Source organism: Lissotriton helveticus, chromosome 11 (genome assembly GCF_964261635.1).
Source record: "Lissotriton helveticus chromosome 11, aLisHel1.1, whole genome shotgun sequence".
Lineage (NCBI taxonomy): Eukaryota > Metazoa > Chordata > Amphibia > Caudata > Salamandridae > Lissotriton > Lissotriton helveticus.
The window spans coordinates 483,664,488-483,687,259 of NC_136072.1; positions in this window are offsets into that span (position 1 = coordinate 483,664,488).

Sequence of the window (22,772 nt, forward strand, 5' to 3'; positions counted from 1 at the left end):
TGGCTTGGTAGTTTGGTCTGCCCTGTTCCCATGATGCACTGGGCCAGGGTCAGACTAATTTGCATATAGCCAGGTTCTGAGCTGGGATGGTGCAGTGAGCTAAAAAACGGTGATGGATCAAGCCCTGATCTTTTGACTGGGTATGAGTGTTCTGTTTAATTCAGATGCTCTGTCCATCACCACCCCCTCCTTTATGAATCGTTTTGGCAACTATAGGAGTGGCAGGGTATGCTCAGACATGAGTCCCTTGCTCACTGCACCATCAGGATTCAAGCAAGCCGGGCCGAAGACGGCTGCAATGCCAGAAACCGGTCCCCGGAAGCTTGTTTCCTTTCCAGTAAAGAATTGGCTTGGTAGTTTGGTCTGCCCTGTTCCCATGATGCACTGGGCCAGGGTCAGACTAATTTGCATATAGCCAGGTTCTGAGCTGGGATGGTGCAGTGAGCTAAAAAACGGTGATGGATCAAGCCCTGATCTTTTGACTGGGTATGAGTGTTCTGTTTAATTCAGATGCTCTGACCATCACCACCCCCCTTTATGAATCGTTTTGGCCACTATAGGAGTGGCAGGGTATGCTCAGACATGAGTCCCTTGCTCACTGCACCATCAGGATTCAAGCAAGCCGGGCCGAAGACGGCTGCAGTGCCAGAAACCGGTCCCCGGAAGCTTGTTTCCTTTCCAGTAAAGAATTGGCTTGGTAGTTTGGTCTGCCCTGTTCCATGATGCACTGGGCCAGGGTCAGACTAATTTGCTTATAGCCAGGTTCTGAGCTGGGATGGTGCAGTGAGCTAAAAAACGGTGATGGATCAAGCCCTGATCTTTTGACTGGGTATGAGTGTTCTGTTTAATTCAGATGCTCTGTCCATCACCACCCCCCTTTATGAATCGTTTTGGCCACTATAGGAGTGGCAGGGTATGCTCAGACATGAGTCCCTTGCTCACTGCACCATCAGGATTCATGCAAGCCGGGCCAAAGACAGCCGCAATGCCATAAACCGGCCCCGGAAGCTTGTTTCCTTTCCAGTAAAGAATTGGCTTGGTAGTGTGGTCTGCCCTGTTCCCATGATGCACTGGGCCAGGGTCAGACTAATTTGCATATAGCCAGGTTCTGAGCTGGGATGGTGCAGTGACCTAAAAAACGTTGATGGATCAAGCCCTGATATTTTGACTGGGTATGAGTGTTCTGTTTAATTCAGATGCTCTGTCCATCACCACCCCCCTTTATGAATCGTTTTTACCACTATAGGAGTGGCAGGGTATGCTCAGACATGAGTCCCTTGCTCACTGCACCATCAGGATTCAAACAAGCCGGGCCGAAGACGGCTGCAATGCCCGAAAACCGGTCCCCGGAAGCTTGTTTCCTTTCCAGTAAAGAATTGGCTTGGTAGTTTGGTCTGCCCTGTTCCCATGATGCACTGGGCCAGGGTCAGACTAATTTGCATATAGCCAGGTTCTGAGCTGGGATGGTGCTGTGAGCTAAAAAACGGTGATGGATCAAGCCCTGATCTTTTGACTGGGTATGAGTGTTCTGTTTAATTTAGATGCTCTGTCCATCACCACCCCCCTTTATGAATTGTTTTGGCCACTATAGGAGTGGCATGGTATGCTCAGACATGAGTCCCTTGCTCACTGCACCATCAGGATTCAAGCAAGCCGGGCCGAAGACGGCTGCAATGCCAGAAACAGGTCCCCGGAAGCTTGTTTCCTTTCCAGTAAAGAATTGGCTTGGTAGTTTGGTCTGCCCTGTTCCCATGATGCACTGGGCCAGGGTCAGACTAATTTGCATATAGCCAGGTTCTGAACTGGGATGGTGCAGTGAGCTAAAAAACGGTGATGGATCAAGCCCTGATCTTTTGACTGGGTATGAGTGTTCTGTTTAATTCAGATGCTCTGTCCATCACCACCCCCCCCTTTATGAATCGTTTTGGCCACTATAGGAGTGGCAGGGTATGCTCAGACATGAGTCCCTTGCTCACTGCACCATCAGGATTCAAGCAAGCCGGGCCGAAGACGGCTGCAATGCCAGAAACCGAACCCGGAAGCTTGTTTCCTTTCCAGTAAAGAATTGGCTTGGTAGTTTGGTCTGCCCTGTTCCCATGATGCACTGGGCCAGGGTCAGACTAATTTGCATATAGCCAGGTTCTGAGCTGGGATGGTGCAGTGAGCTAAAAAACGGTGATGGATCAAGCCCTGATCTTTTGACTGGGTATGAGTGTTCTGTTTAATTCAGATGCTCTGTCCATCACCACCCCCCCCCCCTTTATGAATCGTTTTGGCCACTATAGGAGTGGCAGGGTATGCTCAGACATGAGTCCCTTGCTCACTGCACCATCAGGATTCAAGCAAGCCGGGCCGAAGACGGCTGCAATGCCAGAAACCGGTCCCCGGAAGCTTTTTTCCTTTCCAGTAAAGAATTGGCTTGGTAGTTTGGTCTGCCCTGTTCCCATGATGCACTGGGCCAGGGTCAGACTAATTTGCATATAGCCAGGTTCTGAGCTGGGATGGTGCAGTGAGCTAAAAAACGGTGATGGATCAAGCCCTGATCTTTTGACTGGGTATGAGTGTTCTGTTTAATTCAGATGCTCTGACCATCACCACCCCCCTTTATGAATCGTTTTGGCCACTATAGGAGTGGCAGGGTATGCTCAGACATGAGTCCCTTGCTCACTGCACCATCAGGATTCAAGCAAGCCGGGCCGAAGACGGCTGCAGTGCCAGAAACCGGTCCCCGGAAGCTTGTTTCCTTTCCAGTAAAGAATTGGCTTGGTAGTTTGGTCTGCCCTGTTCCATGATGCACTGGGCCAGGGTCAGACTAATTTGCATATAGCCAGGTTCTGAGCTGGGATGGTGCTGTGAGCTAAAAAACGGTGATGGATCAAGCCCTGATCTTTTGACTGGGTATGAGTGTTCTGTTTAATTTAGATGCTCTGTCCATCACCACCCCCCTTTATGAATTGTTTTGGCCACTATAGGAGTGGCAGGGTATGCTCAGACATGAGTCCCTTGCTCACTGCACCATCAGGATTCAAGCAAGCCGGGCCGAAGACGGCTGCATTGCCAGAAACAGGTCGCCGGAAGCTTGTTTCCTTTCCAGTAAAGAATTGGCTTGGTAGTTTGGTCTGCCCTGTTCCCATGATGCACTGGGCCAGGGTCAGACTAATTTGCATATAGCCAGGTTCTGAGCTGGGATGGTGCAGTGAGCTAAAAAACGGTGATGGATCAAGCCCTGATCTTTTGACTGGGTATGAGTGTTCTGTTTAATTCAGATGCTCTGTCCATCACCACCCCCCCTTTATGAATCGTTTTGGCCACTATAGGAGTGGCAGGGTATGCTCAGACATGAGTCCCTTGCTCACTGCACCATCAGGATTCAAGCAAGCCGGGCCGAAGACGGCTGCAATGCCAGAAACCGAACCCGGAAGCTTGTTTCCTTTCCAGTAAAGAATTGGCTTGGTAGTTTGGTCTGCCCTGTTCCCATGATGCACTGGGCCAGGGTCAGACTAATTTGCATATAGCCAGGTTCTGAGCTGGGATGGTGCAGTGAGCTAAAAAACGGTGATGGATCAAGCCCTGATCTTTTGACTGGGTATGAGTGTTCTGTTTAATTCAGATGCTCTGTCCATCACCACCCCCTCCTTTATGAATCGTTTTGGCAACTATAGGAGTGGCAGGGTATGCTCAGACATGAGTCCCTTGCTCACTGCACCATCAGGATTCAAGCAAGCCGGGCCGAAGACGGCTGCAATGCCAGAAACCGGTCCCCGGAAGCTTGTTTCCTTTCCAGTAAAGAATTGGCTTGGTAGTTTGGTCTGCCCTGTTCCCATGATGCACTGGGCCAGGGTCAGACTAATTTGCATATAGCCAGGTTCTGAGCTGGGATGGTGCAGTGAGCTAAAAAACGGTGATGGATCAAGCCCTGATCTTTTGACTGGGTATGAGTGTTCTGTTTAATTCAGATGCTCTGACCATCACCACCCCCCTTTATGAATCGTTTTGGCCACTATAGGAGTGGCAGGGTATGCTCAGACATGAGTCCCTTGCTCACTGCACCATCAGGATTCAAGCAAGCCGGGCCGAAGACGGCTGCAGTGCCAGAAACCGGTCCCCGGAAGCTTGTTTCCTTTCCAGTAAAGAATTGGCTTGGTAGTTTGGTCTGCCCTGTTCCATGATGCACTGGGCCAGGGTCAGACTAATTTGCTTATAGCCAGGTTCTGAGCTGGGATGGTGCAGTGAGCTAAAAAACGGTGATGGATCAAGCCCTGATCTTTTGACTGGGTATGAGTGTTCTGTTTAATTCAGATGCTCTGTCCATCACCACCCCCCTTTATGAATCGTTTTGGCCACTATAGGAGTGGCAGGGTATGCTCAGACATGAGTCCCTTGCTCACTGCACCATCAGGATTCATGCAAGCCGGGCCGAAGACAGCTGCAATGCCATAAACCGGTCCCCGGAAGCTTGTTTCCTTTCCAGTAAAGAATTGGCTTGGTAGTGTGGTCTGCCCTGTTCCCATGATGCACTGGGCCAGGGTCAGACTAATTTGCATATAGCCAGGTTCTGAGCTGGGATGGTGCAGTGACCTAAAAAACGTTGATGGATCAAGCCCTGATATTTTGACTGGGTATGAGTGTTCTGTTTAATTCAGATGCTCTGTCCATCACCACCCCCCTTTATGAATCGTTTTTACCACTATAGGAGTGGCAGGGTATGCTCAGACATGAGTCCCTTGCTCACTGCACCATCAGGATTCAAACAAGCCGGGCCGAAGACGGCTGCAATGCCCGAAAACCGGTCCCCGGAAGCTTGTTTCCTTTCCAGTAAAGAATTGGCTTGGTAGTTTGGTCTGCCCTGTTCCCATGATGCACTGGGCCAGGGTCAGACTAATTTGCATATAGCCAGGTTCTGAGCTGGGATGGTGCTGTGAGCTAAAAAACGGTGATGGATCAAGCCCTGATCTTTTGACTGGGTATGAGTGTTCTGTTTAATTTAGATGCTCTGTCCATCACCACCCCCCTTTATGAATTGTTTTGGCCACTATAGGAGTGGCAGGGTATGCTCAGACATGAGTCCCTTGCTCACTGCACCATCAGGATTCAAGCAAGCCGGGCCGAAGACGGCTGCAATGCCAGAAACAGGTCCCCGGAAGCTTGTTTCCTTTCCAGTAAAGAATTGGCTTGGTAGTTTGGTCTGCCCTGTTCCCATGATGCACTGGGCCAGGGTCAGACTAATTTGCATATAGCCAGGTTCTGAGCTGGGATGGTGCAGTGAGCTAAAAAACGGTGATGGATCAAGCCCTGATCTTTTGACTGGGTATGAGTGTTCTGTTTAATTCAGATGCTCTGTCCATCACCACCCCCCCCCTTTATGAATCGTTTTGGCCACTATAGGAGTGGCAGGGTATGCTCAGACATGAGTCCCTTGCTCACTGCACCATCAGGATTCAAGCAAGCCGGGCCGAAGACGGCTGCAATGCCAGAAACCGAACCCGGAAGCTTGTTTCCTTTCCAGTAAAGAATTGGCTTGGTAGTTTGGTCTGCCCTGTTCCCATGATGCACTGGGCCAGGGTCAGACTAATTTGCATATAGCCAGGTTCTGAGCTGGGATGGTGCAGTGAGCTAAAAAACGGTGATGGATCAAGCCCTGATCTTTTGACTGGGTATGAGTGTTCTGTTTAATTCAGATGCTCTGTCCATCACCACCCCCCCCGTTTATGAATCGTTTTGGCCACTATAGGAGTGGCAGGGTATGCTCAGACATGAGTCCCTTGCTCACTGCACCATCAGGATTCAAGCAAGCCGGGCCGAAGACGGCTGCAATGCCAGAAACCGGTCCCCGGAAGCTTTTTTCCTTTCCAGTAAAGAATTGGCTTGGTAGTTTGGTCTGCCCTGTTCCCATGATGCACTGGGCCAGGGTCAGACTAATTTGCATATAGCCAGGTTCTGAGCTGGGATGGTGCAGTGAGCTAAAAAACGGTGATGGATCAAGCCCTGATCTTTTGACTGGGTATGAGTGTTCTGTTTAATTCAGATGCTCTGACCATCACCACCCCCCTTTATGAATCGTTTTGGCCACTATAGGAGTGGCAGGGTATGCTCAGACATGAGTCCCTTGCTCACTGCACCATCAGGATTCAAGCAAGCCGGGCCGAAGACGGCTGCAGTGCCAGAAACCGGTCCCCGGAAGCTTGTTTCCTTTCCAGTAAAGAATTGGCTTGGTAGTTTGGTCTGCCCTGTTCCATGATGCACTGGGCCAGGGTCAGACTAATTTGCTTATAGCCAGGTTCTGAGCTGGGATGGTGCAGTGAGCTAAAAAACGGTGATGGATCAAGCCCTGATCTTTTGACTGGGTATGAGTGTTCTGTTTAATTCAGATGCTCTGTCCATCACCACCCCCCTTTATGAATCGTTTTGGCCACTATAGGAGTGGCAGGGTATGCTCAGACATGAGTCCCTTGCTCACTGCACCATCAGGATTCAAGCAAGCCGGGCCGAAGACGGCTGCAATGCCAGAAACTGGTCCCCGGAAGCATGTTTCCTTTCCAGTAAAGAATTGGCTTAGTAGTTTGGTCTGCCCTGTTCCCATGATGCACTGGGCCAGGGTCAGACTAATTTGCATATAGCCAGGTTCTGAGCTGGGATGGTGCAGTGAGCTAAAAAATGGTTATGGAGCAAGCTCTGATCTTTTGACTGGGTATGAGTGTTCTGTTTAATTCAGATGCTCTGTCCATCACCACCCACCCTTTATGAATCGTTTTGGCCACTATAGGAGTGGCAGGGTATGCTCAGACATGAGTCCCTTCAGGATTCAAGCAAGCCGGGCCGAAGACGGCTGCAATGCCAGAAACCGGTCCCCGGAAGCTTGTTTCCTTTCCAGTAAAGAATTGGCTTGGTTGTTTGGTCTGCCCTGTTCCCATGATGTACTGGGCCAGGGTCAGACTATTTTGCATATAGCCAGGTTCTGAGCTGGGATGGTGCAGTGAGCTAAAAAACGGTGATGGATCAAGCCCTGATCTTTTGACTGGGTATGAGTGTTCTGTTTAATTCAGATGCTCTGTCCATCACCACCCCCCTTTATGAATCGTTTTGGCCACTATAGGAGTGGCAGGGTATGCTCAGACATGAGTCCCTTGCTCACTGCACCATCAGGATTCAAGCAAGCCGGGCCAAAGACGGCTGCAATGCCAGAAACCGGTCCCCGGAAGCTTGTTTCCATTCCAGTAAAGAATTGGCTTGGTAGTTTGGTCTGCCCTGTTCCCATGATGCACTGGGCCAGGGTCAGACTAATTTGCATATAGCCAGGTTCTGAGCTGGGATGGTGCAGTGACCTAAAAAACGGTGATGGATCAAGCCCTGATCTTTTGACTGGGTATGAGTGTTCTGTTTAATTCAGATGCTCTGTCCATCACCACCCCCCTTTATGAATCGTTTTGGCCACTATAGAAGTGGCAGGGTATGCTCAGACATGAGTCCCTTGCTCACTGCACCATCAGGATTCAAGCAAGCTGGGCCGAAGACGGCTGCAATGCCAGAAACCGGTCCCCGGAAGCTTGTTTCATTTCCAGTAAAGAATTGGCTTGGTAGTTTGGTCTGCCCTGTTCCCATGATGCACTGGGCCAGGGTCAGACTAATTTGCATATAGCCAGGTTCTGAGCTGGGATGGTGCAGTGAGCTAAAAAACGGTGATGGATCAAGCCCTGATCTTTTGACTGGGTATGAGCGTTATGTTTAATTCAGATGCTCTGTCCATCACCACCCCCCTTTATGAATCGTTCTGGCCACTATAGGAGTGGCAGGGTATGCTCAGACATGAGTCCCTTGCTCACTGCACCATCAGGATTCAAGCAAGCCGGGCCGAAGACGGCTGCAATGCCAGAAACCGGTCCCAGGAAGCTTGTTTCCTTTCCAGTAAAGAATTGGCTTGGTAGTTTGGTCTGCCCTGTTCCCATGATGCACTGGGCCAGGGTCAGACTAATTTGCATATAGCCAGGTTCTGAGCTGGGATGGTGCAGTGAGCTAAAAAACGGTGATGGATAAAGCCCTGATCTTTTGACTGGGTATGAGTGTTCTGTTTAATTCATATGCTCTGTCCATCACCACCCCCCTTTATGAATCGTTTTGGCCACTATAGGAGTGGCAGGGTATGCTCAGACATGAGTCCCTTGCTCACTGCACCATCAGGATTCAAGCAAGCCGGGCCGAAGACGGCTCCAATGCCAGAAACCGGTCCCCGGAAGCTTGTTTCCTTTCCAGTAAAGAATTGGCTTGGTAGTTTGGTCTGCCCTGTTCCCATGATGCACTGGGCCAGGGTCAGACTTATTTGCATATAGCCAGGTTCTGAGCTGGGATGGTGCAGTGAGCTAAAAAACGGTGATGGATCAAGCCCTGATCTTTTGACTGGGTATGAGTGTTCTGTTTAGTTCAGATGCTCTGTCCATCACCACCCCCCTTTATGAATCGTTTTTACCACTATAGGAGTGGCAGGGTATGCTCAGACATGAGTCCCTTGCTCACTGCACCATCAGGATTCAAGCAAGCCGGGCCGAAGACGGCTGCAATGCCAGAAAGCGGTCCCCGGAAGCTTGTTTCCTTTCCAGTAAAGAATTGGCTTGGTAGTTTGGTCTGCCCTGTTCCCATGATGCACTGGGCCAGGGTCAGACTAATTTGCATATAGCCAGGTTCTGAGCTGGGATGGTGCAGTGAGCTAAAAAACGGTGATGGATCAAGCCCTGATCTTTTGACTGTGTATGAGTTTTCTGTTTAATTCAGATGCTCTGTCCATCACCACCCCCCTTTATGAATCGTTTTGGCCACTATAGGAGTGGCAGGGTATGCTCAGACATGAGTCCCTTGCTCACTGCACCATCAGGATTCAAGCAAGCCGGGCCGAAGACGGCTGCAATGCCAGAAACCGGTCCCCGGAAGCTTGTTTCCTTTCCAGTAAAGAATTGGCTTGGTAGTTTGGTCTGCCCTGTTCCCATGATGCACTGGGCCAGGGTCAGTCTAATTTGCATATAGCCAGGTTCTGAGCTGGGATGGTGCAGTGAGCTAAAAAACGGTGATGGATCAAGCCCTATCTTTTGACTGGGTATGAGTGTTCTGTTTAATTCATATGCTCTGTCCATCACCACCCCCCTTTATGAATCGTTTTGGCCACTATAGGAGTGGCAGGGTATGCTCAGACATGAGTCCCTTGCTCACTGCACCATCAGGATTTAAGCAAGCCGGGCCGAAGACGGCTCCAATGCCAGAAACTGGTCCCGGAAGCTTGTTTCCTTTCCAGTAAAGAATTGGCTTGGTAGTTTGGTCTGCCCTGTTCCCATGATGCACTGGGCCAGGGTCAGACTTATTTGCATATAGCCTGGTTCTGAGCTGGGATGGTGCAGTGAGCTAAAAAACGGTGATGGATCAAGCCCTGATCTTTTGACTGGGTATGAGTGTTCTGTTTAATTCAGATGCTCTGTCCATCACCACCCCCCTTTATGAATCGTTTTGACCACTATAGGAGTGGCAGGGTATGCTCAGACATGAGTCCCTTGCTCACTGCATCATCAGGATTCAAGCAAGCCGGGCCGAAGACGGCTGCAATGCCAGAAACCGGTCCCTGGAAGCTTGTTTCCTTTCCAGTAAAGAATTGGCTTGGTAGTTTGGTCTGCCCTGTTCCCATGATGCACTGGGTCAGGGTCAGACTAATTTGCATATAGCCAGGTTCTGAGCTGGGATGGTGCAGTGAGCTAAAAAACGGTGATGGATCAAGCCCTGATCTTTTGACTGGGTATGAGTGTTCTGTGTAATTCAGATGCTCTGTCCAGCACCACCTCCCTTTATGAATCGTTTTGGCCACTATAGGAGTGGCAGGGTATGCTCAGACATGAGTCCCTTGCTCACTGCACCATCAGGATTCAAGCAAGCCGGGCCGAAGACGGCTGCAATGCCAGAAACCGGTCCCCGGAAGCTTGTTTCCTTTCCAGTAAAGAATTGGCTTGGTAGTTTGGTCTGCCCTGTTCCCATGATGCACTGGGCCAGGGTCAGACTAATTTGCATATAGCCAGGTTCTGAGCTGGGATGGTGCAGTGAGCTAAAAAACGGTGATGGATCAAGCCCTGATCTTTTGACTGGGTATGAGTGTTCTGTTTAATTCAGATGCTCTGACCATCACCACCCCCCTTTATGAATCGTTTTGGCCACTATAGGAGTGGCAGGGTATGCTCAGACATGAGTCCCTTGCTCACTGCACCATCAGGATTCAAGCAAGCCGGGCCGAAGACGGCTGCAATGCCAGAAACCGGTCCCCGGAAGCTTGTTTCCTTTCCAGTAAAGAATTGGCTTGGTAGTTTGGTCTGCCCTGTTCCATGATGCACTGGGCCAGGGTCAGACTAATTTGCTTATAGCCAGGTTCTGAGCTGGGATGGTGCAGTGAGCTAAAAAACGGTGATGGATCAAGCCCTGATCTTTTGACTGGGTATGAGTGTTCTGTTTAATTCAGATGCTCTGTCCATCACCACCCCCCTTTATGAATCGTTTTGGCCACCATAGGAGTGGCAGGGTATGCTCAGACATGAGTCCCTTGCTCACTGCACCATCAGGATTCAAGCAAGCCGGGCCGAAGACGGCTGCAATGCCAGAAACCGGTCCCCGGAAGCTTGTTTCCTTTCCAGTAAAGAATTGGCTTGGTAGTTTGGTCTGCCCTGTTCCCATGATGCACTGGGCCAGGGTCAGACTAATTTGCATATAGCCAGGTTCTGAGCTGGGATGGTGCAGTGAGCTAAAAAACGGTGATGGATCAAGCCCTGATCTTTTGACTGGGTATGAGTGTTCTGTTTAATTCAGATGCTCTGTCCATCACCACCCCCCCCCCCTTTATGAATCGTTTTGGCCACTATAGGAGTGGCAGGGTATGCTCAGACATGAGTCCCTTGCTCACTGCACCATCAGGATTCAAGCAAGCCGGGCCGAAGACGGCTGCAATGCCAGAAACTGGTCCCCGGAAGCATGTTTCCTTTCCAGTAAAGAATTGGCTTAGTAGTTTGGTCTGCCCTGTTCCCATGATGCACTGGGCCAGGGTCAGACTAATTTGCATATAGCCAGGTTCTGAGCTGGGATGGTGCAGTGAGCTAAAAAATGGTTATGGAGCAAGCTCTGATCTTTTGACTGGGTATGAGTGTTCTGTTGAATTCAGATGCTCTGTCCATCACCACCCACCCTTTATGAATCGTTTTGGCCACTATAGGAGTGGCAGGGTATGCTCAGACATGAGTCCCTTCAGGATTCAAGCAAGCCGGGCCGAAGACGGCTGCAATGCCAGAAACCGGTCCCCGGAAGCTTGTTTCCTTTCCAGTAAAGAATTGGCTTGGTTGTTTGGTCTGCCCTGTTCCCATGATGTACTGGGCCAGGGTCAGACTATTTTGCATATAGCCAGGTTCTGAGCTGGGATGGTGCAGTGAGCTAAAAAACGGTGATGGATCAAGCCCTGATCTTTTGACTGGGTATGAGTGTTCTGTTTAATTCAGATGCTCTGTCCATCACCACCCCCCTTTATGAATCGTTTTGGCCACTATAGGAGTGGCAGGGTATGCTCAGACATGAGTCCCTTGCTCACTGCACCATCAGGATTCAAGCAAGCCGGGCCAAAGACGGCTGCAATGCCAGAAACCGGTCCCCGGAAGCTTGTTTCCATTCCAGTAAAGAATTGGCTTGGTAGTTTGGTCTGCCCTGTTCCCATGATGCACTGGGCCAGGGTCAGACTAATTTGCATATAGCCAGGTTCTGAGCTGGGATGGTGCAGTGACCTAAAAAACGGTGATGGATCAAGCCCTGATCTTTTGACTGGGTATGAGTGTTCTGTTTAATTCAGATGCTCTGTCCATCACCACCCCCCTTTATGAATCGTTTTGGCCACTATAGAAGTGGCAGGGTATGCTCAGACATGAGTCCCTTGCTCACTGCACCATCAGGATTCAAGCAAGCTGGGCCGAAGACGGCTGCAATGCCAGAAACCGGTCCCCGGAAGCTTGTTTCATTTCCAGTAAAGAATTGGCTTGGTAGTTTGGTCTGCCCTGTTCCCATGATGCACTGGGCCAGGGTCAGACTAATTTGCATATAGCCAGGTTCTGAGCTGGGATGGTGCAGTGAGCTAAAAAACGGTGATGGATCAAGCCCTGATCTTTTGACTGGGTATGAGCGTTATGTTTAATTCAGATGCTCTGTCCATCACCACCCCCCTTTATGAATCGTTCTGGCCACTATAGGAGTGGCAGGGTATGCTCAGACATGAGTCCCTTGCTCACTGCACCATCAGGATTCAAGCAAGCCGGGCCGAAGACGGCTGCAATGCCAGAAACCGGTCCCAGGAAGCTTGTTTCCTTTCCAGTAAAGAATTGGCTTGGTAGTTTGGTCTGCCCTGTTCCCATGATGCACTGGGCCAGGGTCAGACTAATTTGCATATAGCCAGGTTCTGAGCTGGGATGGTGCAGTGAGCTAAAAAACGGTGATGGATAAAGCCCTGATCTTTTGACTGGGTATGAGTGTTCTGTTTAATTCATATGCTCTGTCCATCACCACCCCCCTTTATGAATCGTTTTGGCCACTATAGGAGTGGCAGGGTATGCTCAGACATGAGTCCCTTGCTCACTGCACCATCAGGATTCAAGCAAGCCGGGCCGAAGACGGCTCCAATGCCAGAAACCGGTCCCCGGAAGCTTGTTTCCTTTCCAGTAAAGAATTGGCTTGGTAGTTTGGTCTGCCCTGTTCCCATGATGCACTGGGCCAGGGTCAGACTTATTTGCATATAGCCAGGTTCTGAGCTGGGATGGTGCAGTGAGCTAAAAAACGGTGATGGATCAAGCCCTGATCTTTTGACTGGGTATGAGTGTTCTGTTTAGTTCAGATGCTCTGTCCATCACCACCCCCCTTTATGAATCGTTTTTACCACTATAGGAGTGGCAGGGTATGCTCAGACATGAGTCCCTTGCTCACTGCACCATCAGGATTCAAGCAAGCCGGGCCGAAGACGGCTGCAATGCCAGAAAGCGGTCCCCGGAAGCTTGTTTCCTTTCCAGTAAAGAATTGGCTTGGTAGTTTGGTCTGCCCTGTTCCCATGATGCACTGGGCCAGGGTCAGACTAATTTGCATATAGCCAGGTTCTGAGCTGGGATGGTGCAGTGAGCTAAAAAACGGTGATGGATCAAGCCCTGATCTTTTGACTGTGTATGAGTTTTCTGTTTAATTCAGATGCTCTGTCCATCACCACCCCCCTTTATGAATCGTTTTGGCCACTATAGGAGTGGCAGGGTATGCTCAGACATGAGTCCCTTGCTCACTGCACCATCAGGATTCAAGCAAGCCGGGCCGAAGACGGCTGCAATGCCAGAAACCGGTCCCCGGAAGCTTGTTTCCTTTCCAGTAAAGAATTGGCTTGGTAGTTTGGTCTGCCCTGTTCCCATGATGCACTGGGCCAGGGTCAGTCTAATTTGCATATAGCCAGGTTCTGAGCTGGGATGGTGCAGTGAGCTAAAAAACGGTGATGGATCAAGCCCTATCTTTTGACTGGGTATGAGTGTTCTGTTTAATTCATATGCTCTGTCCATCACCACCCCCCTTTATGAATCGTTTTGGCCACTATAGGAGTGGCAGGGTATGCTCAGACATGAGTCCCTTGCTCACTGCACCATCAGGATTTAAGCAAGCCGGGCCGAAGACGGCTCCAATGCCAGAAACTGGTCCCCGGAAGCTTGTTTCCTTTCCAGTAAAGAATTGGCTTGGTAGTTTGGTCTGCCCTGTTCCCATGATGCACTGGGCCAGGGTCAGACTTATTTGCATATAGCCTGGTTCTGAGCTGGGATGGTGCAGTGAGCTAAAAAACGGTGATGGATCAAGCCCTGATCTTTTGACTGGGTATGAGTGTTCTGTTTAATTCAGATGCTCTGTCCATCACCACCCCCCTTTATGAATCGTTTTGACCACTATAGGAGTGGCAGGGTATGCTCAGACATGAGTCCCTTGCTCACTGCATCATCAGGATTCAAGCAAGCCGGGCCGAAGACGGCTGCAATGCCAGAAACCGGTCCCTGGAAGCTTGTTTCCTTTCCAGTAAAGAATTGGCTTGGTAGTTTGGTCTGCCCTGTTCCCATGATGCACTGGGTCAGGGTCAGACTAATTTGCATATAGCCAGGTTCTGAGCTGGGATGGTGCAGTGAGCTAAAAAACGGTGATGGATCAAGCCCTGATCTTTTGACTGGGTATGAGTGTTCTGTGTAATTAAGATGCTCTGTCCAGCACCACCTCCCTTTATGAATCGTTTTGGCCACTATAGGAGTGGCAGGGTATGCTCAGACATGAGTCCCTTGCTCACTGCACCATCAGGATTCAAGCAAGCCGGGCCGAAGACGGCTGCAATGCCAGAAACCGGTCCCCGGAAGCTTGTTTCCTTTCCAGTAAAGAATTGGCTTGGTAGTTTGGTCTGCCCTGTTCCCATGATGCACTGGGCCAGGGTCAGACTAATTTGCATATAGCCAGGTTCTGAGCTGGGATGGTGCAGTGAGCTAAAAAACGGTGATGGATCAAGCCCTGATCCTTTGACTGGGTATGAGTGTTCTGTTTAATTCAGATGCTCTGACCATCACCACCCCCCTTTATGAATCGTTTTGGCCACTATAGGAGTGGCAGGGTATGCTCAGACATGAGTCCCTTGCTCACTGCACCATCAGGATTCAAGCAAGCCGGGCCGAAGACGGCTGCAGTGCCAGAAACCGGTCCCCGGAAGCTTGTTTCCTTTCCAGTAAAGAATTGGCTTGGTAGTTTGGTCTGCCCTGTTCCATGATGCACTGGGCCAGGGTCAGACTAATTTGCTTATAGCCAGGTTCTGAGCTGGGATGGTGCAGTGAGCTAAAAAACGGTGATGGATCAAGCCCTGATCTTTTGACTGGGTATGAGTGTTCTGTTTAATTCAGATGCTCTGTCCATCACCACCCCCCTTTATGAATCGTTTTGGCCACTATAGGAGTGGCAGGGTATGCTCAGACATGAGTCCCTTGCTCACTGCACCATCAGGATTCATGCAAGCCGGGCCGAAGACAGCTGCAATGCCATAAACCGGTCCCCGGAAGCTTGTTTCCTTTCCAGTAAAGAATTGGCTTGGTAGTGTGGTCTGCCCTGTTCCCATGATGCACTGGGCCAGGGTCAGACTAATTTGCATATAGCCAGGTTCTGAGCTGGGATGGTGCAGTGACCTAAAAAACGTTGATGGATCAAGCCCTGATATTTTGACTGGGTATGAGTGTTCTGTTTAATGCAGATGCTCTGTCCAGCACCACCCCCCTTTATGAATCGTTTTGGCCACTATCGGAGTGGCAGGGTATGCTCAGACATGAGTCCCTTGCTCACTGCACCATCAGGATTCAAGCAAGCCGGGCCGAAGACGGCTGCAATGCCAGAAACCGGTCCCCGGAAGCTTGTTTCCATTCCAGTAAACAATTGGCTTGGTAGTTTGGTCTGCCCTGTTCCCATGATGCACTGGGCCAGGGTCAGACTAATTTGCATATAGCCAGGTTCTGAGCTGGGATGGTGCAGTGACCTAAAAAACGGTGATGGATCAAGCCCTGATCTTTTGACTGGGTATGAGTGTTCTGTTTAATTCACATGCTCTGTCCATCACCACCCCCCTTTATGAATCGTTTTGGCCACTATAGAAGTGGCAGGGTATGCTCAGACATGAGTCCCTTGCTCACTGCACCATCAGGATTCAAGCAAGCTGGGCCGAAGACGGCTGCAATGCCAGAAACCGGTCCCCGGAAGCTTGTTTCATTTCCAGTAAAGAATAGGCTTGGTAGTTTGGTCTGTCCTGTTCCCATGATGCACTGGGTCAGGGTCAGACTAATTTGCATATAGCCAGGTTCTGAGCTGGGATGGTGCAGTGAGCTAAAAAACGGTGATGGATCAAGCCCTGATCTTTTGACTGGGTATGAGTGTTCTGTTTAGTTCAGATGCTCTGTCCATCACCACCCCCCTTTATGAATCGTTTTTACCACTATAGGAGTGGCAGGGTATGCTCAGACATGAGTCCCTTGCTCACTGCACCATCAGGATTCAAGCAAGCCGGGCCGAAGACGGCTGCAATGCCAGAAAGCGGTCCCCGGAAGCTTGTTTCCTTTCCAGTAAAGAATTGGCTTGGTAGTTTGGTCTGCCCTGTTCCCATGATGCACTGGGCCAGGGTCAGACTAATTTGCATATAGCCAGGTTCTGAGCTGGGATGGTGCAGTGAGCTAAAAAACGGTGATGGATCAAGCCCTGATCTTTTGACTGTGTATGAGTTTTCTGTTTAATTCAGATGCTCTGTCCATCACCACCCCCCTTTATGAATCGTTTTGGCCACTATAGGAGTGGCAGGGTATGCTCAGACATGAGTCCCTTGCTCACTGCACCATCAGGATTCAAGCAAGCCGGGCCGAAGACGGCTGCAATGCCAGAAACCGGTCCCCGGAAGCTTGTTTCCTTTCCAGTAAAGAATTGGCTTGGTAGTTTGGTCTGCCCTGTTCCCATGATGCACTGGGCCAGGGTCAGTCTAATTTGCATATAGCCAGGTTCTGAGCTGGGATGGTGCAGTGAGCTAAAAAACGGTGATGGATCAAGCCCTATCTTTTGACTGGGTATGAGTGTTCTGTTTAATTCATATGCTCTGTCCATCACCACCCCCCTTTATGAATCGTTTTGGCCACTATAGGAGTGGCAGGGTATGCTCAGACATGAGTCCCTTGCTCACTGCACCATCAGGATTTAAGCAAGCCGGGCCGAAGACGGCTCCAATGCCAGAAACTGGTCCCCGGAAGCTTGTTTCCTTTCCAGTAAAGAATTGGCTTGGTAGTTTGGTCTGCCCTGTTCCCATGATGCACTGGGCCAGGGTCAGACTTATTTGCATATAGCCTGGTTCTGAGCTGGGATGGTGCAGTGAGCTAAAAAACGGTGATGGATCAAGCCCTGATCTTTTGACTGGGTATGAGTGTTCTGTTTAATTCAGATGCTCTGTCCATCACCACCCCCCTTTATGAATCGTTTTGACCACTATAGGAGTGGCAGGGTATGCTCAGACATGAGTCCCTTGCTCACTGCATCATCAGGATTCAAGCAAGCCGGGCCGAAGACGGCTGCAATGCCAGAAACCGGTCCCTGGAAGCTTGTTTCCTTTCCAGTAAAGAATTGGCTTGGTAGTTTGGTCTGCCCTGTTCCCATGATGCACTGGGTCAGGGTCAGACTAATTTGCATATAGCCAGGTTCTGAGCTGGGATGGTGCAGTGAGCTAAAAAACGGTGATGGATCAAGCCCTGATCTTTTGACTGGGTATGAGTGTTCTGTGTAATTAAGATGCTCTGTCCAGCACCACCTCCCTTTATGAATCGTTTTGGCCACTATAGGAGTGGCAGGGTATGCTCAGACATGAGTCCCTTGCTCACTGCACCATCAGGATTCAAGCAAGCCGGGCCGAAGACGGCTGCAATGCCAGAAACCGGTCCCCGGAAGCTTGTTTCCTTTCCAGTAAAGAATTGGCTTGGTAGTTTGGTCTGCCCTGTTCCCATGATGCACTGGGCCAGGGTCAGACTAATTTGCATATAGCCAGGTTCTGAGCTGGGATGGTGCAGTGAGCTAAAAAACGGTGATGGATCAAGCCCTGATCCTTTGACTGGGTATGAGTGTTCTGTTTAATTCAGATGCTCTGACCATCACCACCCCCCTTTATGAATCGTTTTGGCCACTATAGGAGTGGCAGGGTATGCTCAGACATGAGTCCCTTGCTCACTGCACCATCAGGATTCAAGCAAGCCGGGCCGAAGACGGCTGCAGTGCCAGAAACCGGTCCCCGGAAGCTTGTTTCCTTTCCAGTAAAGAATTGGCTTGGTAGTTTGGTCTGCCCTGTTCCATGATGCACTGGGCCAGGGTCAGACTAATTTGCTTATAGCCAGGTTCTGAGCTGGGATGGTGCAGTGAGCTAAAAAACGGTGATGGATCAAGCCCTGATCTTTTGACTGGGTATGAGTGTTCTGTTTAATTCAGATGCTCTGTCCATCACCACCCCCCTTTATGAATCGTTTTGGCCACTATAGGAGTGGCAGGGTATGCTCAGACATGAGTCCCTTGCTCACTGCACCATCAGGATTCATGCAAGCCGGGCCGAAGACAGCTGCAATGCCATAAACCGGTCCCCGGAAGCTTGTTTCCTTTCCAGTAAAGAATTGGCTTGGTAGTGTGGTCTGCCCTGTTCCCATGATGCACTGGGCCAGGGTCAGACTAATTTGCATATAGCCAGGTTCTGAGCTGGGATGGTGCAGTGACCTAAAAAACGTTGATGGATCAAGCCCTGATATTTTGACTGGGTATGAGTGTTCTGTTTAATGCAGATGCTCTGTCCAGCACCACCCCCCTTTATGAATCGTTTTGGCCACTATCGGAGTGGCAGGGTATGCTCAGACATGAGTCCCTTGCTCACTGCACCATCAGGATTCAAGCAAGCCGGGCCGAAGACGGCTGCAATGCCAGAAACCGGTCCCCGGAAGCTTGTTTCCATTCCAGTAAACAATTGGCTTGGTAGTTTGGTCTGCCCTGTTCCCATGATGCACTGGGCCAGGGTCAGACTAATTTGCATATAGCCAGGTTCTGAGCTGGGATGGTGCAGTGACCTAAAAAACGGTGATGGATCAAGCCCTGATCTTTTGACTGGGTATGAGTGTTCTGTTTAATTCACATGCTCTGTCCATCACCACCCCCCTTTATGAATCGTTTTGGCCACTATAGAAGTGGCAGGGTATGCTCAGACATGAGTCCCTTGCTCACTGCACCATCAGGATTCAAGCAAGCTGGGCCGAAGACGGCTGCAATGCCAGAAACCGGTCCCCGGAAGCTTGTTTCATTTCCAGTAAAGAATAGGCTTGGTAGTTTGGTCTGTCCTGTTCCCATGATGCACTGGGTCAGGGTCAGACTAATTTGCATATAGCCAGGTTCTGAGCTGGGATGGTGCAGTGAGCTAAAAAACGGTGATGGATCAAGCCCTGATCTTTTGACTGGGTATGAGCGTTATGTTTAATTCAGATGCTCTGTCCATCACCACCCCCCTTTATGAATCGTTCTGGCCACTATAGGAGTGGCAGGGTATGCTCAGACATGAGTCCCTTGCTCACTGCACCATCAGGATTCAAGCAAGCCGGGCCGAAGACGGCTGCAATGCCAGAAACCGGTCCCCGGAAGCTTGTTTCATTTCCAGTAAAGAATTGGCTTGGTAGTTTGGTCTGCCCTGTTCCCATGATGCACTGGGCCAGGGTCAGACTAATTTGCATATAGCCAGGTTCTGAGCTGGGATGGTGCAGTGAGCTAAAAAACGGTGATGGATCAAGCCCTGATCTTTTGACTGGGTATGAGCATTATGTTTAATTCAGATGCTCTGTCCATCACCACCCCCCTTTATGAATCATTCTGGCCACTATAGGAGTGGCAGGGTATGCTCAGACATGAGTCCCTTGCTCACTGCACCATCAGGATTCAAGCAAGCCGGGCCGAAGACGGCTGCAATGCCAGAAACCGGTCCCCGGAAGCTTGTTTCCTTTCCAGTAAAGAATTGGCTTGGTAGTTTGGTCTGCCCTGTTCCCATGATGCACTGGGCCAGGGTCAGACTAATTTGCATATAGCCAGGTTCTGAGCTGGGATGGTGCAGTGAGCTAAAAAACGGTGATGGATAAAGCCCTGATCTTTTGACTGGGTATGAGTGTTCTGTTTAATTCAGATGCTCTGTCCATCACCACCCTCCTTTATGAATCGTTTTGGCCACTATAGGAGTGACAGGGTATGCTCAGACATGAGTCCCTTGCTCACTGCACCATCAGGATTCAAGCAAGCCGGGCCGAAGACGGCTTCAATGCCAGAAACCGGTCCCCGGAAGCTTGTTTCCTTTCCAGTAAAGAATTGGCTTGGTAGTTTGGTCTGCCCTGTTCCCATGATGCACTGGGCCAGGGTCAGTCTAATTTGCATATAGCCAGGTTCTGAGCTGGGATGGTGCAGTGAGCTAAAAAACGGTGATGGATCAAGCCCTATCTTTTGACTGGGTATGAGTGTTCTGTTTAATTCATATGCTCTGTCCATCACCACCCCCCTTTATGAATCGTTTTGGCCACTATAGGAGTGGCAGGGTATGCTCAGACATGAGTCCCTTGCTCACTGCACCATCAGGATTTAAGCAAGCCGGGCCGAAGACGGCTCCAATGCCAGAAACTGGTCCCCGGAAGCTTGTTTCCTTTCCAGTAAAGAATTGGCTTGGTCGTTTGGTCTGCCCTGTTCCCATGATGCACTGGGCCAGGGTCAGACTTATTTGCATATAGCCTGGTTCTGAGCTGGGATGGTGCAGTGAGCTAAAAAACGGTGATGGATCAAGCCCTGATCTTTTGACTGGGTATGAGTGTTCTGTTTAATTCAGATGCTCTGTCCATCACCACCCCCCTTTATGAATCGTTTTGACCACTATAGGAGTGGCAGGGTATGCTCAGACATGAGTCCCTTGCTCACTGCATCATCAGGATTCAAGCAAGCTGGGCCGAAGACGGCTGCAATGCCAGAAACCGGTCCCCGGAAGCTTGTTTCATTTCCAGTAAAGAATAGGCTTGGTAGTTTGGTCTGTCCTGTTCCCATGATGCACTGGGTCAGGGTCAGACTAATTTGCATATAGCCAGGTTCTGAGCTGGGATGGTGCAGTGAGCTAAAAAACGGTGATGGATCAAGCCCTGATCTTTTGACTGGGTATGAGCGTTATGTTTAATTCAGATGCTCTGTCCATCACCACCCCCCTTTATGAATCGTTCTGGCCACTATAGGAGTGGCAGGGTATGCTCAGACATGAGTCCCTTGCTCACTGCACCATCAGGATTCAAGCAAGCCGGGCCGAAGACGGCTGCAATGCCAGAAACCGGTCCCCGGAAGCTTGTTTCATTTCCAGTAAAGAATTGGCTTGGTAGTTTGGTCTGCCCTGTTCCCATGATGCACTGGGCCAGGGTCAGACTAATTTGCATATAGCCAGGTTCTGAGCTGGGATGGTGCAGTGAGCTAAAAAACGGTGATGGATCAAGCCCTGATCTTTTGACTGGGTATGAGCGTTATGTTTAATTCAGATGCTCTGTCCATCACCACCCCCCTTTATGAATCATTCTGGCCACTATAGGAGTGGCAGGGTATGCTCAGACATGAGTCCCTTGCTCACTGCACCATCAGGATTCAAGCAAGCCGGGCCGAAGACGGCTGCAATGCCAGAAACCGGTCCCCGGAAGCTTGTTTCCTTTCCAGTAAAGAATTGGCTTGGTAGTTTGGTCTGCCCTGTTCCCATGATGCACTGGGCCAGGGTCAGACTAATTTGCATATAGCCAGGTTCTGAGCTGGGATGGTGCAGTGAGCTAAAAAACGGTGATGGATAAAGCCCTGATCTTTTGACTGGGTATGAGTGTTCTGTTTAATTCAGATGCTCTGTCCATCACCACCCTCCTTTATGAATCGTTTTGGCCACTATAGGAGTGACAGGGTATGCTCAGACATGAGTCCCTTGCTCACTGCACCATCAGGATTCAAGCAAGCCGGGCCGAAGACGGCTTCAATGCCAGAAACCGGTCCCCGGAAGCTTGTTTCCTTTCCAGTAAAGAATTGGCTTGGTAGTTTGGTCTGCCCTGTTCCCATGATGCACTGGGCCAGGGTCAGTCTAATTTGCATATAGCCAGGTTCTGAGCTGGGATGGTGCAGTGAGCTAAAAAACGGTGATGGATCAAGCCCTATCTTTTGACTGGGTATGAGTGTTCTGTTTAATTCATATGCTCTGTCCATCACCACCCCCCTTTATGAATCGTTTTGGCCACTATAGGAGTGGCAGGGTATGCTCAGACATGAGTCCCTTGCTCACTGCACCATCAGGATTTAAGCAAGCCGGGCCGAAGACGGCTCCAATGCCAGAAACTGGTCCCCGGAAGCTTGTTTCCTTTCCAGTAAAGAATTGGCTTGGTCGTTTGGTCTGCCCTGTTCCCATGATGCACTGGGCCAGGGTCAGACTTATTTGCATATAGCCTGGTTCTGAGCTGGGATGGTGCAGTGAGCTAAAAAACGGTGATGGATCAAGCCCTGATCTTTTGACTGGGTATGAGTGTTCTGTTTAATTCAGATGCTCTGTCCATCACCACCCCCCTTTATGAATCGTTTTGACCACTATAGGAGTGGCAGGGTATGCTCAGACATGAGTCCCTTGCTCACTGCATCATCAGTATTCAAGCAAGCCGGGCCGTAGACGGCTGCAATGCCAGAAACCGGTCCCTGGAAGCTTGTTTCCTTTCCAGTAAAGAATTGGCTTGGTAGTTTGGTCTGCCCTGTTCCCATGATGCACTGGGTCAGGGTCAGACTAATTTGCATATAGCCAGGTTCTGAGCTGGGATGGTGCAGTGAGCTAAAAAACGGTGATGGATCAAGCCCTGATCTTTTGACTGGGTATGAGTGTTCTGTGTAATTCAGATGCTCTGTCCAGCACCACCCCCCTTTATGAATCGTTTTGGCCACTATAGGAGTGGCAGGGTATGCTCAGACATGAGTCCCTTGCTCACTGCACCATCAGGATTCAAGCAAGCCGGGCCGAAGACGGCTGCAATGCCAGAAACCGGTCCCCGGAAGCTTGTTTCCTTTCCAGTAAAGAATTGGCTTGGTAGTTTGGTCTGCCCTGTTCCCATGATGCACTGGGCCAGGGTCAGACTAATTTGCATATAGCCAGGTTCTGAGCTGGG